General features: G+C 36.9%; 2 non-coding genes across 2 annotated transcripts; both read right to left on the reverse strand.

Annotated features, from left to right (window-relative positions):
* Positions 1 to 3828: 3828 nt before the first annotated feature.
* Positions 3829 to 3958, reverse strand: LOC111753623 (small Cajal body-specific RNA 20). Its single transcript, XR_002788422.1, has one exon. It is a non-coding gene; the product is annotated as a small Cajal body-specific RNA 20 (non-coding RNA).
* Positions 3959 to 5202: 1244 nt separating this feature from the next.
* Positions 5203 to 5306, reverse strand: LOC111753653 (U6 spliceosomal RNA). The gene has a single exon (XR_002788441.1). It is a non-coding gene; the product is annotated as a U6 spliceosomal RNA (small nuclear RNA).
* Between the last annotated feature and the right edge of the window lie 2612 nt (positions 5307 to 7918).

Raw genomic sequence — 7918 nt, forward strand, 5'->3', positions numbered from 1 at the left:
TTTTTTTGTTTTGTTTTGTTTTGTTTTGTAATTCTGTATTGCGTGTACCCTTATGCCGCTTTGGTTTGTTTTGTGTTTTTCTCTTTTTCCTCTTAAATAAAAAAAAAAAAAAAAGAAACAACAGAGCCACCTGAGAAACTATTGGAGTTGCTTGAATCAAGGTCTGTAGTTCTGTAACATTCTACCAGAGCACCAACCTCTGATCATACTTTGGGGTCTCACTTTCGGGCTTAAGGATTGGGCCATCAGACATTGTGCGAAGGTGTCAAGAAGAGAAGCTGAGATGCTGAGATGCTGCTCAGTGCATAAATGGTGAAACATGTTGTGCTGTTTTGCATAAATAGTAATTGACCTTTTCTTGTTACGTGACTTGGGACTGCCACTTTTGCTTAAGGATGACTTATAATAGTACAATCTGGATCTGTCTCCCTGTTTCCTAGTGTCTTTTATTTTGCTTTCTAAATTATTTATACTTTGGATTTCTCATATGAGAGAACTGTGTGGTATTGATCTTTTGGAAGTGGGAACAGGGCCAAGAGATGGAAAGTTGGGGAGAAACAGGAACAGGGGAGGTGAAAGACTGCTCTGGAGAAACACCCCAAAATTCTAATTTCTGCTATTCAGTCATATACACACACAACTCATTAACATGAACATGAGTTATAATCTGAGAAAAATATAATTAACTCAACATTCCTTTTATTTATTCTGTATGCTGTTGTTCTGACTGGATTTGAGATACCCTGGTCCTACTGGAAACTTATTTATAAACTATTTCTTAAAACTGCTCAGTCCTTTAAAATGATCTATCTTTTTCAGTGTCTCACTTTCTTTAATAATTTAAGAAGCTGTGCTATTTTCTCCTCATTCTACATTTTGGTTTGTGCATTTCCTACCTGTACAAACTCTTCCATAACTTCAATCTGTAACAAAATAAAAGCATCCAAATATCTATTTCTAGACCGGATTCTGCCCATGAGTTCTGTAAATACTTTTACCCTCCCACTGCACGTCTGCTCTTGACGTTCATCGGTATCTCAGATACAGTCCCTAAATTAACCACCTTTCTCTTCAGATCCTCCCCTTATACCTCACAGCATAGTTAATGATGCCATTAACTGGTTGCTCCTTCTAAAAGTTTTGGCATTTCTTTCCATTTCTCCCTTTTCTTTGTGTCATGTCTTGGCTACTTCTATCACGTAATTGAAGTTCTATAGATGGTTTTCTTTTTTATTTTCATTAGGACATATTTGCAGCAATGATTAATGATTACCTTTATCATGGGGAGATGTGTTTGTATATGTACACAACGCAATTCTTTTTCTTAGTGCGTTCTCTTCTCTTCCTTCCCTGCTCCCTCCCATTCTTCTCCTTTGTCCATTTACAAAAGCTCTATTTCTATTTTTCTCACTTCAACTCTTGATTAGAATCCCATTTCTCTTCCTCCCCTCCTCTCTCCATATCTAGTTCCCTTTCCCATTTGAAAAAAAGATCTCCTTATTTCCTATTATCTGTGTTTTATATTTCTCCTTATTTTTACTTTGGGCTTCTTATATCAGAGAAACAATGCAATATCTAAACTTCTATGTCTGATTTATTTCACATAAATTATTTCACATTGTAGTCAAAGTATATTTACCTATCTAAAATGTCTCGTTTATACTTTTGTTGTATATAAATGCTATATTTTCTTTACCTATTGATGGACATCTAGACTGTTTTCAAGATTATTATAAATTGTACTTCTATTACCATGAGCATACAGGTGTGACTCTAGTATGATGACTTTAACTCTTTTAAGAAGATACATAGACGGGGAATAGCAGGCTCAAATGGAAATTTCTAGTTCTAGCTTTTTGAGGAATCTCCATGTGGATTGCCAGCGTGGCTCTACCAGTTCATACTCCCACCAGCACTGGAGAAGTCTTCCTTTTTCTCTCTGCATCCTCACTGGAACTTGTTACTGAGTGATTTCTTAATGATTATCATTCTTTCTGGAGATGGAATATCAGTATTGTTTTAATTTATATTTCTCAAGTGGCCTATGATGTCCAACATTTTAAAATGTATTTATTGGTCATTTGTTCTTTATCTGGGGAGTGTCTATTAATTTCAGATGCCCAATTTTGAACTGGGCCTATAAATTAGGGAGGCTAATATTTTGAGTTCTTTATATATTCTAAATATTAGTTCCCTGCAGAGTAGCTGGCAAGTTTCTTTTCCTATTCTTTGGCTTGTCTCTTCACTCTGTTGGTGGTTTCTTTTGCTGCACAGAAGCATTGTAATTGGATGCAATTGATTCTTGGTGCTATCATTGTTTTGTTTAGGAAGTTTGCTTACACCAGTGCCATTAACAGTTTGCCTATTTTATCTTTCAATAGGTTAAGCATTTAATATTTTTATTCTATTTTGATTTTAGTTTAGTACATGGTGAGAGATATGGGTTTAGGTTCAATCTTCAGCATGTAGATAGCCAATTTTTCTAGCACCATTTGTTAAAGATGTGACCTTTCCTCCAGTGAAAGAATTTGGTCCCTTTGTCAAAAATACAATAGCCAAGTATGGCTGGAGTTGGTTTTGCATGCTGTTTTCTATTCCATTGACCCACAAGCTGTTTTTCTTTTCCCAGTACCATGCTATTTTTATCACTCTAGTTTGTAGAACAATTTGAAGTCCAGGATAGTGACGCCCCCTGTCTTATCCTTCTTGCTCAATATTGCTTTTGCTATCGTAGGTCTCTTCTGGTTCCATATGAATTTTAGGATTATTTTCTGTAGTTCTGTGAGGAATACTATTGTTATTTTGATTGGGATTACATCACATCTTTATAGCAATTTTGGAAATATGGCCATTTTCATTCTATTGGTTCTGCCTATCCAGAGGCAGGGGATAGCTTTCCCTTTTTCTGAGTACTACAGTTTTCATTGTAAAGGTATTTCACTTCAGTAGTTAGGTTAAATCTTCATGCTATTGTGAAAGGTGCCATTCCCTAAATCCTCCCTCTTTGAGTTTGTTAATCTGCACAAAAATACTATTAAGTGTTAACTTTGTATCCTGCTATACTACTGCATTTGGATACTAATTCCAGGAGTCTTTAGGGGTTTTCTACGTAGAGGATCATGTCATTGGCAACTAATGATAATTTAACTTATTCCTTTCCTATCCATACCCCTTTTATTTCTCTCTTGTCTAATTGCTGTGGCTATTGTTTTAAGAACTCTGTTGAACAGGAGTGATGATGGTGGGCATCCTTGTCTTGTTCTTAATTTTAGAGTGAAAGCTTTCAGCTCAGAAATGGGGTGTGTACTTGAGGCTGATGTAATGGGTATCAGACCCGTCATCCTTGCCCTGACATCCATGGTGGTCTTTCTTCTCCAGCTCCCACTCTTGGCTCTTCTCCACACTCCACTATGTAATCCTGTATGGGACCTTGTATCAAGAGAAGGCTGTGATGACAGGATAGCTGCCTGTGTGGTGACCTTTAAATTCCTACAGCAACAGTAGAGAGCTTCCCTCTGAGGTGAATAGCTTCAGACACTCATTCTTTTCCATTCTTTAGCTTCTCTTCCACAACAGTCCCCTCTCTGATCACCCCCTTCTTGTAATGTGCAATGGAACCAATGGGGCATATGTAGCAGAAGAGCTTGGGGTATGCATGTCCTCACTTGTGCATTGAACAAATAATAACATGTCCAAGTGTACACATCCTGTGGTGACTAAACTACTCTGGGGCAAAGTAGGCCAGGATCAGGACCTAAGGAGAAAGACCTAAGGCCCTGGTCCAGCTCAGGGCTTAGTGTGCCTGTGAGTCAAGTACCCAACCACTACACATGTATGAAGCAGGAAAACAAAGCTCCCTTCTTATGGGACCTCTAACATGATCTTTCAGGGCTGATCTCAGCCTCTGGTCCTGGTGGAGGAGCAAAGTAACCCCCAGGACCCAAATGGATGAAAGGCCCTATCTAATTTTTTCTTGAATCTCATCTATGATCCACTGAGTATTCAAGAGGATATTATTTGACTTCCATGTGTTTGCATAGTTGTAGTGGTTTTTAACATTGATTTCTAGTTTCACCATACTATAAAAATGTGTGGGATAATTTAATTCTTTTGCATTTACTTAAGTATGCTTTATGAGCTAGTATGTGGTCTATTTTGTAGATAGTCATATGTGTTGCTGAGAATGTATATTCTGTTGGGTAGAATTCTGTAGATGTCTACTAAATCCATTTGTTCAAAGGTTTGGTTTACCTCTGACATTTGTTGATTTCTTTTTTGTCTACTAGATGTGTCCATGTGTAACAATGGGCTATTGAGGTCCCCCATTAGAACTGTACTGGTGCTTACCTAGTTTTTCATGTCCATTAGTGTTTGATTTATAAAGTTTGTTTTGCCAGTACTCAATGTGCATATGTTTATAGTTATTTCTTCCCACCAAATTGCACCCTTAACCAGTATGTAGTGACTTTGTCTCTTCTAATCAGTTTTGGCTTGAAACTCACTTTGTCTGCAATTAGGATTGTTATTCTTACTTTTTTCTAGGTTCCTGTTACATGGAATATTGATTTTCAGTCTTGACTTTTACTCTGTGAATTTCTTTTTAGGGTGAATGTATTTCTTTTATATAGTATATTGTTAGACCTTTCTTCTTGACTCATTCTTTTTTTTGGTACTGGGGATCGAACTCATGACCTTGCACTTATCAAGCAAGCACTTAAGCCACTGAGCTAAATCTCCAGCCCTCTTCTTGATTCATTCTGTTAGTCTGTGTTTTTTCATTGGTGAACTGAGACCATTCATATTCATGATTATAACTGATAGGTAGTGACTTATCCATGTCTCTGTATTATTTTCGTGCAGCTGATTCCTTTTCTTTTCCTTCTACTTAATTGCTTGCATTCCCTTGTGGAGTCACTCTATTGGACTCTTTGGTATTGTTAGTTTTTTTTTTTTTAATTTAAATCTCTTCCTAGGATATCCTTGAGAGTTTCTTTTCTTGGAGTGCTGGTTTGGTAGTCACAAATTTCTTTACCTAAAGAAATCTTTATCATGGAAATACAGTATCTTATTTCTCTATCAAGTTTGAAAGATAACTTTGGGGTCTAGGTCAGTCTGGGTTGCAAGGTATTTTCATATAGAGCTTGAAACACTTCACTCCAAGCTCTCCCTGACTTTAGGGTTTGTGTTGCAAAGTCTGTTGTAAAACATATGAAACACTTCACAAATTTGCATGTCATCCTTGCACATGGGCCAAGCTAATCTCTGTATCATTCCAATTTTAGTATATACATAGCCAAAGTGAATGCTAGATTCTATTTTCTATATAGCTTTCAAATATCGCTCTTTTTCTGATCCCACCTTTATCTCAGTTCAGTAGATTTTTATTTTACTTGCTATTTGAATATTGGTTGTAAAAATGAAAAAGATACCTCCCTGAGGCCTTCTAGTTACAAGGAAGATAAACATATCATTTCAGAATAATAAACACTAAGATGGCATCATAGACAGGGGACTATGAGAAACTGGAGAATTGGTGCTTTACCTGTACTTGGAATTTAGAGCAACTTCATTGTCAGTAATGAATCTTGAACTGGGTAGGAATGAGGTCAAGTAAAGTGCAAATGCAGGTGGAAAACATGATACGAGCAGAACATTGTCTTGGATTAGGTGTGAATGGAAGCAGTGAATTAGGAGTATGTTGAGCACTATGTTTATCATGGATAAGTGTTAACCAAAGCATGTGGACTGAACTTAAATAACTTAGACTTAATATTATAGGAAGCTGTTTCAAATTGGGTTCAACAGTGATGCTTTCAAGTTCACTGAGTGGGAAAGCATGAGGAAAGGTTAACTGCGCATCATGGCTTTGACAACTAAAGTAAGCTAGCTTACTTTTATCACATCATCTGCAGAATACTTCCTTTATCTAAGCATGCTGAGTTTTTACAAAATCCATATGAAGTGGTTCAAGAGGGTATTCATGGCTTCAGAAGTACAAAGACTAACATTTCAAGGTAGCCCTGTGGTAAAGGCAAATCACAAGATAAAGCAGTATGTATTAGTGTTTTTGCAACCTTTTGAATGATCTGGTTCATATCCAATCTTCATTTTGCACAAAATCGAGTCCTTCATCACAGGAATCTATTGTAATCACTTGCTTCCTTTTAAACTTAAAAGAACCACCAAAACACCAATACTTGCTCCTTTTCCTAACTCAACCTTGGAAAGAAACCAAATTAAATATTCAACATTACTCAACAAAGAAGTATGTACTAGTATTCTTTTCACCCAATTATAGGTCTCAAGACTTACAACTTAACTGGTAGCAGATAGCGGCTTTTCTTGGGTGGCAGCCCAGCTCCTTTGAAAACTAAGTAGTGCTCCAGAGGAAGCTGAAGTAGTTACAATAACACTCTTGGAAAACTTAATATGTCCCAGGCACTTACATATGTTATCTAATTTAATCTGGAAGAAGACCAAGTTTTGTGTGTCCTCATTTTATGGATGAGGAAATTCAGGTATAGAGGTTAAGTGACTTCACTTGTCAAAGATACCTAGGTAAGAAGAAGTTGGATCAGGATTCAATTCCAGACAGCCTGGCTCCAGTAGTTGATCTTCTAGTTGCTAAGTGCAGTGATGCTGAAAGTAAATCTTAGGAAAATATTTTGATACAAATACTGTAAAAAGTACACGAATCCCAGCAAGCTAAGTCTGGGACCCAGGCTCATTGTTTAAGAGTGAAGGTGGCTTATCTCTACTTTTAGAAATCATATATCTTAGGGTAGTTCATCCAAGATTACTATAAAAGAAGTTGAGACTGTGTCTTCATCAGTTTCCTTCCAAGAGTTAATTCTAATTAACTCATCTATTTTATTTTGCTTGGTGATAATCCTATAAGTAAACATGCTGGGAACTTTGTTTTAGCCACTAAGGAACCCAACATAGTCTTCATTTACTCAAATAATACATTCTAAACCAACCAATTCCAGTGCTTAGACCTCAGTGCTCAATCTGACTCTCCCTGCTTTATAAGGAAAACATAATTACATCTTTCATTAGAATTTAGGAAAATTCCCAACAAAAACTAACAAAAAATAAGTAATATACAGTTAGACATGTGGAAGCATGGAATGGAAAATTTGAATTTAGATCATTTCAGCTACAGAATAAAAAATGGAGATTATTTTTTATTTTTATTTTCCATTTTGAGACAGGTGTCAGTTGTCAAATGCCTAAGTTTGGACTTGAACTTGTGATCTTCTGTCGCAGCCTCCCAGAGTGCTGGAATTATAGGCACATGACCCCATTCCTGGCTGGAAAATGTATTTGAAGAGTGCAAGACAAAAAATTGATGATGAAAAGATCATTGTAATAAATGAGGCAAGATTAAAGGGATCTGAACAAATTCAGTTTTAGTTGCTTTTTTCTTGTCCTTGAGACAAAATATCAAGCATCCAAAGTTAAAGAGGAAAAGATTTATTTAGTTTACAGCTTGTAGAGGTTTCAGTCTATAATTGGCTGGATCCATGGCTGGGTATCCTGGCAGAGGCACATCACAGAGAAAAACAGTTTATGGCACCCACAAAGTAGCAAAAATAACAAGGGTCCTTAACAGTGTCTTTCTGCCCCTTTTATCTTAGCCAGACTACTTAGGATGAGCAAAACTCATACCCTTAATCCTAGTGCCCTTGAGCCTAGCATGGTACCATGACTCATTCCAGCATCACACACTCTAGATTAAGCCACCACTGAAAAAGCCCCTTCTATGATTGCATGAGGCTTTGGGGATAGGAAACATCTAAACCTAAACCATAACACAGTGGTAATAAGTTGCTCTAACCTGAGGGGGGCGGTGATTAAACAGAAAGAAACCACATAAAAGGAAAGCTGGGTGGGACCTGGCCTCTCTGATGCAGAA

This window comes from Cavia porcellus, unplaced genomic scaffold (assembly GCF_034190915.1).
Source record: "Cavia porcellus strain 051 isolate PalLab524CR breed Dunkin Hartley unplaced genomic scaffold, mCavPor4.1 scaffold_14, whole genome shotgun sequence".
Classification (NCBI taxonomy): domain Eukaryota; kingdom Metazoa; phylum Chordata; class Mammalia; order Rodentia; family Caviidae; genus Cavia; species Cavia porcellus.